Source organism: Panthera leo, chromosome B3, assembly GCF_018350215.1.
Source record: "Panthera leo isolate Ple1 chromosome B3, P.leo_Ple1_pat1.1, whole genome shotgun sequence".
NCBI lineage: Eukaryota > Metazoa > Chordata > Mammalia > Carnivora > Felidae > Panthera > Panthera leo.
Genome location: NC_056684.1, coordinates 8,627,501 through 8,641,775, shown reverse-complemented (window position 1 = coordinate 8,641,775; position 14,275 = coordinate 8,627,501). Strand labels below are relative to the sequence as shown.

General features: G+C 41.0%; 1 protein-coding gene across 5 annotated transcripts in view; it reads left to right on the top strand.

Moving 5' to 3' along the window:
* The window catches only part of AGBL1 (AGBL carboxypeptidase 1), a 774,608-nt gene that overhangs the window by 512,590 nt on the left and 247,743 nt on the right, over positions 1–14,275 (top strand). Inside the window, exons 2-4 of one of the 5 annotated variants that reach the window (XR_006203338.1) lie at positions 208–526; positions 1,074–1,277; positions 10,605–10,763. The exons of 3 other annotated variants lie outside the window; for them this stretch is intronic. The gene's annotated coding sequence lies outside the window, so the exon portion shown is untranslated. The remainder of the gene's footprint in view (positions 1–207; positions 527–1,073; positions 1,278–10,604; positions 10,764–14,275) is intronic. One more of the 5 variants, XR_006203337.1, reaches the window with a different exon arrangement.

The following is a 14,275-nucleotide window of genomic DNA, read 5'->3' as shown; positions in this document are numbered from 1 at the left end:
ACCTGAGGAACCCATCTGTGTGGAGAGATAACAGGGGGACTTGGAGTTAACACAAATGGCCGGTCTGGGTTGGTGGGTATAATAGGGAGTGGTAGGGTCTGTAAGAAACTGAAACTATGATTCAAATGTTTTAGAAAAATAGAATGCTTGCAGACCCTGGGTACCTATTTTAGCCATTCGGGGCCTTCAAAGTGGTTCCGCTTTCAGAATCCTCTGCTGTGGACCAGGGTCATGACCACAAGTCAGCAACCCTCTGAAAGTCAGTACAGATTGCACAAAAGAGAAAAAGCTACTTACTGACAGTTTCGAAGTTCATTGCCTCCACAGTCTATGAAGTCATAAAGGATCCTCTCCAGGGAAACAAGCAGGAACCTCTGAGTGAGGGACCCCTCAGCATCCTCTGCTTCCTTGGCTAATTTTCCCCAGCAGGTGTGCAATCTGCCTGCACCCCAAGTGTGATAAGCTGTGTTCTCACCACGTGAAACTTTTGGATTATTGAAATTTAGGCTCGCTCAAATAAAGTTAAGTAAGCTAATGATCTTCCCTCTGGCCCCACCTCCACACCTTCCCCCCACCCCCATGCATCTGTACTCCCCACTGCACTTCTGCTGGTCCAGGCTTGTGAACTTAATCTGCTTTTAGGAAACAAGATGTGGGAAATTGACTTGACCCAGCAAGTGGACTTGATTTAAGCCCAAAAGGCTAAATGCTCAGAATGGACTTGTCCCTCCAGTTCTGAAGCCAGACAATGGGGTGGGAAGTAATCTAAATCCTGCACAGTGAATTAGTGGCGGAGACCTATGCACCTGTTATTGTTGCCGTTCACTATTCCTATAATGGCAATTACCCTTATCGCGCACACAGCAGAGAAGCCACAAGGAAAGCAGCGCTGATGAACTTCTCTTGTAGCTCATTCCCCTCTCAGAGCTATAGTCTGCAGTCTCCCCGTAGAAAAAGAGTTTAAACCTGAGTATTTAATGCTGAGAAATGGGGATTTGCTGTTCTTCAACTCATGGCTGAACTGATACCATTTTATTCTTGATTTTTTTTTTTTTTTTATTTCTCTAATTCAGATCTTCAGCAACCAGCATAGTTACTGGTTCATGTGGAACTGCTCATTTGCCATGAAGACTGTATTCATCTTATTCTCTGAATTCTTTTGGGAGAGGATAGCTTGATGGATCTGTTTTATTTGCAAGGTTGTGTTACTGAGAACACATGTTCGATCGGAATTTAAAAGAACAGAAAGGAAAAGGAGAGTAAAGCACAGGAGAAAGGTATATTTGATAAATCTTAAATGATCAGCTTGTGGTTCTTTAGAGAGAAATCAGTTATTTTTCCTAATTGCAGCTCAGTTTGCTAGCCTGTTGGTAACAATAATAATCTAGGCTTTGAAGCGTCTGCTACGTAATGTACAATTTAATAATTTTTATTTTTCCCCTAGTATTCTGAGATACATGCTGTTAAGATATTTTCTCCAATGGTGATGTCCACAAGCATATTACCCATGAGAGCCACTCTATACCCTCTGTGGTATAAAGGGGACAAATAGTGGAATCTCCTCTCTATGGATCCATCAGGGATTCCCCCTCAATTTCTAGAACCTGGCTGCCATTCCCAGTTCAAGTCTTTTTCAAGAGTCTTGCCCTGAAGTTACTATAAAGATTGCCAAGCACACAACCCAGTCTATTTGTCCAGTTAGCATTGCTGCACAGGGAAAACTTGAAGGGCTGTTCATGTGCAGCAGGGTTCCATGGAAAGCTTCAGTGTGTGGAATGTAGATTAACATCTATCCAGAACTAAGTAGGGTTCATGCCATGTCCATTTCATGGGACATTCTGCCCATCTGAGTCATAGCTGAGTTGAATATATCACTGAAAATCATTATTTATATTATCTATTGCTTAGAAGGTCCCAGAGAGATTAAAAATAAATAAAGAACTCATCAAGACTTGGAAAAGTTTCAATTATGCAAGGATCAATAAGTTGTTGACATCTGCTGTGTGACATAGGGGCCCATACTTAACAACATTGTATAATGCACTTTTTAAAAATGTGTTAAGAGATAGATCTCCTGTTAAGTGCTGTTATTACAAACAAAGCAAAAACAAAAGGGCACAAGGAAATTTCTGGAAGTGATGAATATGTTTATTACCATGATTGTGCTGATGGTTTCACGGGTGTGTGCGATTGTCCTAACTCATCAAGTTGTATAAATTACGTAAAGTTTTAATATATAAGTTATACCTCAATAAAGCTTTTAAAAAAGAGAAAGGGACAAGCAGATGGAAAAAATGACAGAAAGAAACGTCCATGGATATCCCCAGAAGATTTACAGCTTTCAGTTAGGAGTGGGAAGGACTCGGAGACCTGAAGCAATCAGTAAATGTGATCCAGGAGCTCTTAACTTTGATCTCTGGCATCTCAAAGCCAGTATGGCTTTATTGAGAATAGATGCATAAACCAAATTCATTTTTATCTACAAATTTTTAAATCTACTTAAAGTATCAAGTCCTCATGGATAGAACTAAGGAGGTGAAGAGGTCAGACTCAGAGGTCAGAGGGCCTGCATTGGAATCCTAGTTTTACCATTTACTAGATATGTCATTAGGGATGAGTTTGTTTTTTTGTGCTTCAGGGTGTTTTGTTTTGTTTCGTGTTTCCATGTAAGACAGAGATAATAATATAACCTAACTCAAAGAGTATGTTGTGAAATAAGCAGTGTGAAGTGCTTTAGGCAATTGCCTGACATATGGCAAGGGCTCAAATATTAGTTTTTAGTGTTAAGGCAAGATGGAAAGGTGTCCAAGGTGATGAAGTAGCTCAGAGGGGAAGACGGAAGAAATCACAAGGGAAGCGCAGGGTAAAGGGAATTTGAGACAAAACATGAGAGCAGAGAAGCAATGGGAAGGTGTGGGGTAGCATTTAATAGTGAGAAATATTAGTTTCTATTTCATAACCTCCATTTCTACAGATAAAGTTAATATGTCTAGACCAAAACAGTGGGCTAATATGGGCATTGTAGATCTTGACAAATTCTTCTGTACAACCTACTAAACCCAGGGGAGATTGTGCTCAGCAAGGGATTTATAGGCTAAGCAAAGGAGCACCATTGGATCCAACAAGAAAGGACTCTAAGACTTAAATGCTATGACTTTATGGTGATTGTAAACATAATGAGCACATGTGGTTCCTGACTAATAATCTTTATGTATCCCCTCATTTTGAGGTTTTCAATCTGTTTTGTAAACTTTTGCCAGAACTCTTCTGTTTCACTAACTGACCGGTTGCCCTAGAGAGCAGAAGTGAGCTCAGCCAGTGTTGGCGAACAAAGGCCTGGCTCCTTGAGGAGCGTGTCTGAACTCTCTCTGATCAGTCTGTGCTTTAGGGATCTTCTTCCTCTTCCAGAATGTACCCCAGACACCTCCTGAGAAATGGGGTTGCAGCATCACAACCACCTTGAAGATGACAGATTTGGGAAAGTTGAACACTCTACTTGTTATAGGAGCCCAAGAAAACACATTCAGTTGTCTGAAAATGAACAATGCAGCCACGACCCTATCATTGAAGAAAGGATGAGAACAGTTGAGCTAGAAACCATCCTGTGATCACACAGGAGCAAGCAACAATATAGCTTCATGAAGGGTAGTCAGAAGAACAAACAAATTGTGCCCCAAGCCAAGGAAAGATGAAGGGGAAAATGAGAAAGAATTTAGCTAGTTAAAGCTGTGGGGAGGAAAAATCCTGTTTGAAAAATTGGAGGTGAAATTAGGGTTGGAGAAGGGGTGTGGAGCCAGGGAACCACAGGAAATGAAGGTTTTCTTTGTAAATTGTATTTTGTAAATCTGTCTGTTGAACAGTTAAACAAATGGAAAAAGACTTAGGCTGGAAAAGCAAAGGGCCAATGATGGTCCCACCAAAATAACCATTAACCTTGACTCCCTTGCATCTAAGCATTTCATAATATCATAACAAAGAGAATTAAAATCCCTGAATCTGGTACTCTTAAAAGACTTGGTTTTTAGGCCAATGTTTGAATGATATTAAGGATCTGTGCACCAAAACTTCCTACCAGAAGTTCCCATCTTCTCTCCAAAGAGAGAGGGGGAAAAAAAGTTGATGAGAAATATTCCATTATACACACACACACACACACACACACACACACACACACATACACACACATACACCATGTCTCTTTTACCCATTCATCAGTCAATGGACATTTGGACTCTCTCTCCATAGTTTGGTTATTGTTGATAGCACAGCAATTAACATTGTAGCCCTTTGAATCTGTATTTTTGTATCCTTTGGGAAAACAATTCAGCCATTAAAAATAATAAAATCTTATCATTTGCAACGACATGGATAGAGCTATCATATATTATGCTAAGCAGAATAAGTAAATCAGAGAAAGACAAGTATTCTATGAATTCACACATATGTGGAATTTAAGAAACCAAGCAGATGAACATATGGGAAGTAGGGGTGGGGAGAAGAAAGGGAAACAAACTACAAGAGACTCTTAATGACAGAGAATGAACTGAGGGTTACTGGAGGGAGATGGGTGGGAGATGGGCTAGATGGATGATGAGTATTAAGGGGGCACTTGTGATGAGCACTGGGTGTTGTATGTAAGTGATGAATCACTAAATTCTACTTTTGAAACCAATCTTGCACTGTATATTAACTAATTAAAATTTTTAAAAAAGCAGACAAATAAATTAATGAGAATGACTGGCTGGAAAACCTAACCGATACTTACTGGGTGATGAAACAAACATAATGAGAAAAATCTGTAAGCATAAGACAACCCAGCAATAATAATCCATAAGCCAAACCTCAAGTCTGTGAGGGAGAAGTTGTGTCTTACTCATTCAATAGCCTTTTCTTTGCCCAGTTGGATGAATGACCAGAACAGTGGCATGGGGAAATATAGTCCCAGTTCTCTGCTGTCCTCCAAGTGCTTAATGTAGATTAAGTTAATTAATGTCAGCCTTGAATAGACATGTATGCTAGAGATGAGTTAGGGAAAAATCCACCAATCTTTTAAAAAATGCAAAGCATCTTTACGTAGATGGTGGGTATTCTTCATGGGGACTGAAGTCTTCTTTGCATTCCTGTCTAAACTTCTAGAGCTTGATAAATTTCCCAGCAAAACCAGACTTCATCCTGAACCTTTTCTTTCTGATTGCTAGGGTTCATTCATTCAGTTGTCCCTTCCCTCTCCTCCCTCTTTAGCCTCACTGGAGATAATAAGATGTGATGGGAGGCTCAGGAATTTTGAGGTTATCAGACGTCAGTTTGATTACTAGCGCTGAAATATATTACTTGAGTGAACTTGGATGTGGTCATCAGTCTTTCTAGTTCTTTATATACTCCCCTATCAGATGGAAACAGTAATATCCACCTAGCAGAGTGTGAGGATCAGGGTAATGTATGTCAAGTGTTTGACACAAACCAGTGCCCTCTTGGTTTCTACAACACCACTCTCCAGCATCTCTGGTCACTGATTCTCAAGTTTCTTTGCTGATTTATTTACTAGCTCTCTCATTTGACCTGTAAATGTTGGGCTGCCTTAAGGTCTTAATCTTAGCCCTCTGCTTTTGTTTATCTACATTCTATCCTTAAAGGACCCTATTATATTCAAATACCAAATATATAAAGATTATGCTTAAATTAATATCTCTAGCCCTGAAGTCTCCTCAGAGCCCCAAACTTGAATGGCCAGTCACTTCTGTGATCAGGGACCTTGGATAACTCAGATTTAGCCTGACCAGTGGTGATAAAGACCTTTCTGTACACATCCTAATCTTGTAATCCTTCCTCCTTCGTTTTTTTAGTTGGATATCTAACCAGTATCTATCCTGTTATCAGACTCAAAACCTAAGAGTCATTTTTCTGATTTCTTTTTTTCTTTATGTTTCCTTTCTGCTGTTTCTATCTTCAAAATATATCTTCAATAAACGTGTTTATTTGTATTGCCATGACTGTAGATTGCATTAATGTTCCCAGGTATTCATTCTCTCCTTCTGTGAAGGATTGACCACATCCATTCCTTTCCCTGGAACTTGTAGGACATCCAATGAGGGGACATCACTTTTCTGCTCAAGAGCCCATTTGTGATATGTGGTCATGAATGTAGAATGTGACTGGTCCACCATCTAGCTGGCATTGCTCTGATCAGGCCTGCCATGGGCAATAGTTATTTATAACCTTGGGCATTGCCAGACAAGTGTGATCAAGCAAAGATGTTGAGAGCGAATCTCAGGAGTGATTATAATAATGGCCCATGGAATGTAAACTTAGTGAGAAAGGAAATGAGAATGTGAAAGAGATGAGGGGCATGAAGAGGTGCCATGACCAATGGAATGGAGTTCGTTACTTAGTTTTCTAGTTAGTTAGGGCTACAACAGGATAGGGGGAAGGTGATTTTCTTCATTGGTTAGGTGCACAAGGGGGCATGTCTCTCTGTGCTCTAAGCACAGTTAAGAATGTACTTGTAGAGGGGCACCTGGATGGCTCAGTCGGTTGAGCGTCCAACTCTTGATTTTGGCTCAGGTCATGATCCTAGGGTCGTGGGATCAAGCCCCATTTTGGGCTTTGAACTAACAGCCTGCCTGCTTGGGATTCTCTCTCTTTCCCTCCCTCGATACCTCTTCCCTGCCCACTCACGCTCTCTCTCTCTCTCTCTCTCAAAATAAATAAGTAAACATTTTTTTATGTCAAGGAATATACTTGGAGAAAAAGGACATGAAAATGTATAGCACATTTTCCCTCCCTTCTGGATTGTGTTGAATCAAAGGGAAGGAAGAGGAAGAGTCAGGCACAGCTGGGAATTGATGAGGTTGCCAATGACAATGGCACAAAGTCAGAAGGTGCAACACACATGAAGCAATGACCTCAGAGGGGGTATGATTGCCCTGTGCAGATGTTTACCAAGTGGAAAATGAAAACCAACCCAGTTCCCATGGGAAGGTGTGAGGCATCCTGCCATACTCAGGGGACTCCCACACCACAAAGGTGACACTGAAATGCAGACTTAGGAGGCTCTCATGGCCCTGAGACTAGCTGAATGTCTGAAGTCCTTTGAATGTCAGCTGGGGCTTCAAGCAGTAATGCACAGGCTGGCAAAGACTGTGTTGCTCTGAAGGTCAGGAGATGTCATTAAAAAAAAATGTTTAACCATCAGTTTAGTTCTCAGGTCTTGTGGCCTGGAAATTAGATTCTCAATTAAGAGGAAAGGTCTTTACTCTTAAATACAGAGAGCAAACTGAGGGTCGCTGGAGGGGATGTGGGTGGTGGGATGGGCTAATTGGATGATGGATAACAAAGAGGGTGCTTTTAGGGATGAGCACTGGGTGCTCATATGTAAGTGATGAATTACTGGGTTCTATTCCTGAAACCAATACTACACTGTATGTTAACTAACTTGAATTTAGTTAAATAAATTAAAAAAAAAAGAGGAAGGTCTTTATTGGATAAGAGAAAAGCATGGGGATACTACTTCTCTGGAATCTTGTTTTTATTTCTCATGACCAGGAAACATTATTTTTTGATTCATTATTGCTGCAAACTAAGATGTAAAGAAAGATCACCAGAGCCAATACAGCTAAAACTAGAATATTAAAAAAATAATAATTATTTATATAATAATAATGAGATATTTTCCACAGGGTGGGAGGTAGTTTCTGATTTCCCAGTTTAATTTTTTTCATGTTTGCTTATTTATTTTGAAAGAGAGAGACAGACAGACAGTACATGAGCGAGGGAGAAGGGCAGAGGGAGAGGGAGAGGGAGAGGGAGAGAGAATCCCAAGCAGGCTCTGCACTGTCAGTGCAGATCCTGACATGGGGTTCAAACCCACCCATAGTGAGATCATGGCCTGAGCTGAAATCAAGAGTCAGATGCTTAACCAACTGAGTCACCCAGGCACCTCTGGTTTCCCTGTTTAGAGACACTTAGAAGGACTTGCTTGATATACTTAGAGAATCACTGAATGTCAAGCTGTGAAAGCCTCCCACATCATCAAGTCTATTCTCCTATTTTCTAGATGAAAGAGCTGAGGTCCAGAGAGGTTCAGAGACTTGCACAAGGTTATCTTGTGAGTTTACTGGGTAACATCAGAACAGATGCACTTAGGGTGAGGCTACCTTGGTATATAATTAGTTCTTATGCACACTTACTTTGTACCTATATGCCAAACTTTTGTAATGGGCAAATTCCCCAGTTTCTCTGCATGAAAATGAAGTGCAGGGAGATTTTTGTTTAGACTTGACTCAAAAATGTTCAATGAAGCTAGACAAAACGGATTGTGTTTTTGGTTCCAAGAGCATCATATTAAGGCAAGGGGCTATCCCTCTCCTTTCTGTGAAGCCTCAATTAGCTAGTTTGCCAGGGTCTGATACAGTCACTGAGCTGAAAAGAATGTGTCTATTTTACAGATGTCATAAGTGAGGCCCAGAAAAGCTAAGTAACTGCACACAGTTACACAGGACATAAATGGTACTGGGTAATGTGGGACCTTTGGCTTCCTATTTTCAAGTTCTGTTCATTGAATCATGGGACATCCTTTAACTATAAGCTGGAGTTGACCAAAGTAGTTCTGCTCCATGGGCATGTGGAGCTAAACTTCTAACACAATTCCATTTTCAAGTCAACATGGCTCCTGTTGGTAGTTTACAAGTGCCATGGGTTAGGTTAGGGAAATGCCTTCAGGGCCCTCAGCCAGACAGGTGGCCCCACAAACATTAGTAGAGCTTACCTTCTCGTTGTTAGCCTCTACCTACTCGCTCAGAGCCTTGTGGATCCATATTAAAGTCTGAGGCGAAAGGAAAAACTTTGCCTTTATTTAGAATTTTGATATTATGCTCAGTGTGGATTATTTGCATTAATTTTGATTTTTAAAAATATTGCATGAAGGCAGCGTTTGTCTCAATTACCAAGTTTCTTTGTATCCCCTAAAATTTTGTGCCCAGGACTCTAGGCTGAATAGAATTCCATGCTTCTCGTGACTTAAGCTGTAAGCTTTGGGTTCACTGTGTCAAAATTCAGATAGAAATGGGTACATTCCACCCATTTTCCAGAAGAATCTAACTTTCCCATCTAGATTTAGTTTGCATTTAGAAATGGACTTATGCAGCCATGGAATGTGAGTTCAATGTGGACAGGGATTTTGTGTATTTTGTTCTCTGATGTATCCACAGCGCTTAACAGAGTGTGAGAGCACAACTCAATATTTGCTGATCAAATAAACAAATGCAGCAAAACTCTATAGTTCTTGGTGTTTATGATCTGCTACTTCCCTTGTATTTGTTTCTTCCAACATAGTCTCAGAGTCCTGGCAGTTGTTTGAGAATTAGGCTCTCTGTCTTGGTTTACTACTAGAGTATTCTAAGTGGTAAAGAGAAGAATGGTGATTCCCAAGCCATTACTAACATTAGTTTTAACTGCAGACCAGCTCAAGTTGTTTGTAACCATTTTCTGAAATCTTCACTATCTAATTGTCCTTAAACTTTAGAACATTTTATTTTTTGACCCACAGATTTTTTTTTTAATCATCCCAGCCTCATTTCAGGTACAGTTCAGGGTCTATTGCTATTAATTCCCATGGTTAAATTCATTTGCTACCACTTACTCATTTGGTAGATTTGGCCATTTCCCCCCCTCCCCCACATTTCTGGACATAAAATTATTCATGTTTCATCTGGCAATAATAAAAGTTATCACAAGCAGTTTAGTAAGGATTAAACAAGAATGCATCAGAGTGGACTTTATAAGTGGTAAAGATAATGCACATTTAAGAGTATATTAATAGCTACTTCCATGCCAAAGCAAAAATGTTCGAATTTGTACTTTTATATAAACAAACTAAGAGTCAAAAAGAAAAAAAAAAAAGATATGGAGTCAAAAAGAAAAAAGATATGGGACACCTGGGTGGCTCAGTCGGTTAAGGTCCAGCTTTGGCTCAGGTCATGATCTCGTGGTCTGTGAGTTCGAGCCCCACGTTGGGCTCTGTGCTGACGGCTCAGAGCCTGGAGCCTGTTTCAGATTCCGTGTCTCCCTCTCTCTCTGACCCTCCCCCATTCATGCTCTGTCTCAAAAATAAGTAAACGTTAAAAAAAATTTAAAAGGAAAAAAGATATGATTGTATGCCCCAAATTGTTGAATTCTGTTTGTGGCCTTGCTGGATTGATACCAGGCTCTGTTGGACTTTTCTTTCCTACAAGGACTGATCTAGAATGAAGACTCATGTGGCTGAAGTTGTCTCTTGGGAATAACTGCATGGGTGGGGGGAGACTGTCTGAATCTCTTACCCTGACACTCACATCAAGCCTTCTCCCATCCTGACGCTAGAGATTTCCTCCCTCATTTAAAGCAGCAGGGGTCACCAGGGATCCCCAAATCATGCTGTGATCTTTCTGCCTCCTACATTATCACCAGCAATAAATATTCTGCAGTGAGATTTTAGCTGATGGCTCAGGTGATGATTTGCCAAGTAGCAAAGGCTCCAGCTTTGTTTTTCTGGGGTTCTATCAGATCCTTCAGGGATACCAGGAAAGTAATCTTGTTGGTTTTCTTTCCCCCTTTTGAAATGCTGGCAGGTAAAACTTGGAAGTGAACAAGAAGCAAAGATATAGAGGAAGAAGGTACTATTTTCACCCACTGGACTGATTTTGGAGTTTCAGGGAAAGTCATTGGCCTAGGGCAACCCAGAGTAACCTGTGTTTTCTGGATGCCTTTGAAGTAAAGATTGCTTGTGGGTAAGGCATCCAGCAGATTTGGGAGCCAGGGATTTGGGAATTTTAGAAGGTAGTAAGGAAAAACTCCCAGCCCGTGACCATCTTATTTCTAACCTGTTCTTCTTTCCCATACTTCCTCAAGTGACATTCCTCAAGGGCACTGGTCAGAAGCCACCCTGTTTGCACTGGTTATCACATGAAGATTGAGAGGAGAATTTGCATAACAGTCTTATGAGGCAGGTCTTATTATTATGCCCATTTTACAGATGCAACCACTGAGGCACAGAAAATTTAATTGCCATGTCCAAGACCATGTAGCTGATAAATGGTAGAGTCAAGCTTTGAATGCAAGCAGTGGGGCTCCAGGGTCCTATGCTTTAATCTAGCTTCTTCAAATATGTGTGTGTGTGTGTGTGTGTGTGTGTGTGTGTGTGTGTTCAGGTTTATAGTTGCTCTCAGTAAGAGGTTGGTCTGATACAATCTCCTCCATCAGAGCAGAAGATACAAATTTTCTGTGATAAAGATTTTTCAGGTGTCTTTAACTTTGTAGGTGCCATTGCCAGTATCTCCTTCCCTATTCTGTTTCTCCAACATTCCTTTCCTTGCTGTGGACTCCACCCCCATCCCCATATTTCTTCTGTGTGTTCCTAGACCAGACAGACTTGGTTTCAGTCCCTTGCACTTTGAAACCATGATTTATATGAACTATTACAGAGATTAAGAAAGGTAGTACTCTTGAAAATTAAGTTCTCAAATACAGGGTATGTGTCAAGGAGTTCATTTTTCTGAATTTTGGAGACAGTTTAGTGGGAGTGCTTAGCAGGACAGATTATGAGGCTGGATGCTTGGAACTGAGGACAGGATTCCAGGCCCTGCCACGTACTGCCCATGTGCCTTAGGCAAGTCAGGTGATGTCTCTGAGATGGGTTTCTCTTTTCCTCACCTTCACATATGAAAACGGTAGTATCTATCCCATAGGTTTTCTGTGAGTGTTACATGAGAAATTCAGTCACTATTTAGAATAGTGTCTAATGCTTAGTAATTGCAATATTAGCGTTAACTCCTGTTACTTCAAAACCGGGAATTCTTGGGGCGCCTGGGTGGCTTGGTCGGTTAAGCGTCCGACTTCGGCTCAGGTCATGATCTCACGGTCAGTGAGTTCGAGCCCCGCGTCGGGCTCTGTGCTGACAGTTCAGAGCCTGGAGCCTGTTTCGGATTCTGTGTCTCCCTCTCTCTCTGCTCCTCCCCTGTTCATGCTCTGTCTCTCTCTGTCTCAAAAAAATAAATAAACGTTAAAAAAAAAAAAAAAAACCGGGAATTCTTTTGGAAATCTAACTAACACGTATTGACTGTTTACCGTGGAGACGGCATGGTGCTAATCGTTCTGTGTGAACTCACAACAATCTTGTGGAGGGCTGCTGTTAGCAGATTTTATAAATGAAGAAACTGATACCCATAGGGGTTAAAGATCTTTCCTAGAATCTCACAGGCAGAAATTGGCAAGTTTAGCTTTTTTACCTGGTTTACCTGTATCTAACTGCAAGGCTCTTCCCCTCCGTGTCTGTAAGATCTCTTGGAAAGGGGAGAGGTCATTTGTATGGGGCACCTGTATCTAGCACACTCTACATTCATACACTTACTGATAATGGTATGGGCAGTTCTCTTCATCTTTCTGTAACTAACCTTCTTCCACCTACCCTAGGTTTGTGACATTTCCAGTGACCTCTGTCATGGATTTGATTCCCTCTGATGTCTTGGTGGGAAGGGAAGCAGCCTTTATTGAAGGCTTACTTTGTCCTTGACACTACCTTAAGCATCTAGCATTTGTTTTTCAAGTGCCCAGGCTATAAGCAACCTTGGGACAGACGGCTATATTCATGTGTGACCCAAGACACTTAGGTTCTCAGAGGTTACAAAACTTGCTCAAGGTCATACAGCGATCTAGAGGTATTGTCAGGATTGAAAACTAGGTCTGTGTGACTTTAAAGTGTATGTTTCTGATGTAATATGACCATGAGCCAGGTTCTCCAGTAAGAAAGATGGCTACAGAGATAATAGAATCATAATTCACATTGTAGGGAGAAGTATGGCATAATGGGTTCCATGCAGTTTATGGGGGGAAGTGACAAGGAGATCTGTAGTCAGAAAAGATGCAGAGACGAGCGACTATTGCAGGGACAGGGGTGACGAGTAAAATGATTTAAGGAAAGTAAAGAGAGGTGGGGACCGTGCCTCAGATCTCCAAAGGGAGGAGGCTGAGGGATGGGAGGATTGGACACCAATTGGTTTGGGGAAGCCACACCTTGATGTTGGCGCTCCCTGATGGCATGCTCAGAGCCACAGCCAGCCATTTCCCATGCTGTGCAGACACTGCCCCTAATGGTCCTTTGCTTTCCTGTTGCAACAGAGCAATGAAGCCACTTTAGGAAGCTCATGGGTTTTCCCTCCTTGATGGGGCCTGACGACTCCCTCCTACTGCTTCTGTAGCTTTCTGTGGTTTTTAGGTTCATCCTCTGTAGACAGACAGAAAAGAAAATGGAAGAATAAGGCTTCCCTCGTGTTTCTGCCATTGTTCCCTGAGGGAGCTGATGAGGAACATGTTCTAGAATGGGTGAGGAAAAGTATAGGGGACCTAAGAGTGAGCACAGTAGCTCCCTTTACAGGCTCCAGACATGTTCCATCCAGGTTTCCATTTTCTTTTATGCTCATACTTTGATATGTTTATAGACGTCACGTTCAATGTGAAATAAGAGCGTTGTTCCTTGGCTTATAATTATATGAAAGCTATTTCACACACATGACTTACACAGACTCACGCACACACACACACACATTGATGCTGAGTGGGCAGATTTAAAAGGAACATGCACACCTATATGTTGAAAATCACTAAGACAATATTATATAGAGACATATATACACAAGCATGTGTATATGCAACCTTTTTCCTACTCCTACCATACTGTTATTGTCACTACTATTTTTAGTATTATTAATCCCTTCTAGTTTTATACGTTCAGAGGTAGAGATAAGTTTTGTATGGGGGAAGTAAGCATTCATTATTCATAGATAAAATGCATTGAATGCCAATATTATACTACTCTGCTTAGTGCATTTATATTATCTCCTATTTGATCCCCTGAACAATTTTCTGAGTGGACTCGCTTATCAGGTTTTTACAGAGAGGCAAACTGAGGCTTTGTCAATAGCTTCCCCAATGCCCAATATCACTGGAATTCAAAGCCATGTCCATATGAAGTCAGAGCTAATGCCCTTCCTCACATTGTTATACCATCTGGCACATCCAATGACCAGACAGTACACTAACTCATCCATTATTTCTCCACATTCATATAAAATTGTGCACTGTCTCCATTGGGCATAAGCACATAGTACGGGTGCATGTTCGTATGTGTGAGCAGGTCTATAATACTTATGTGTGGCTACTAGACTTGTTGATGAGTGTCCTCTGAACATTTCAAATTTCCTCTTTAAAATTCCTTACCTCAAGAATATATCCTATCTGACACTCA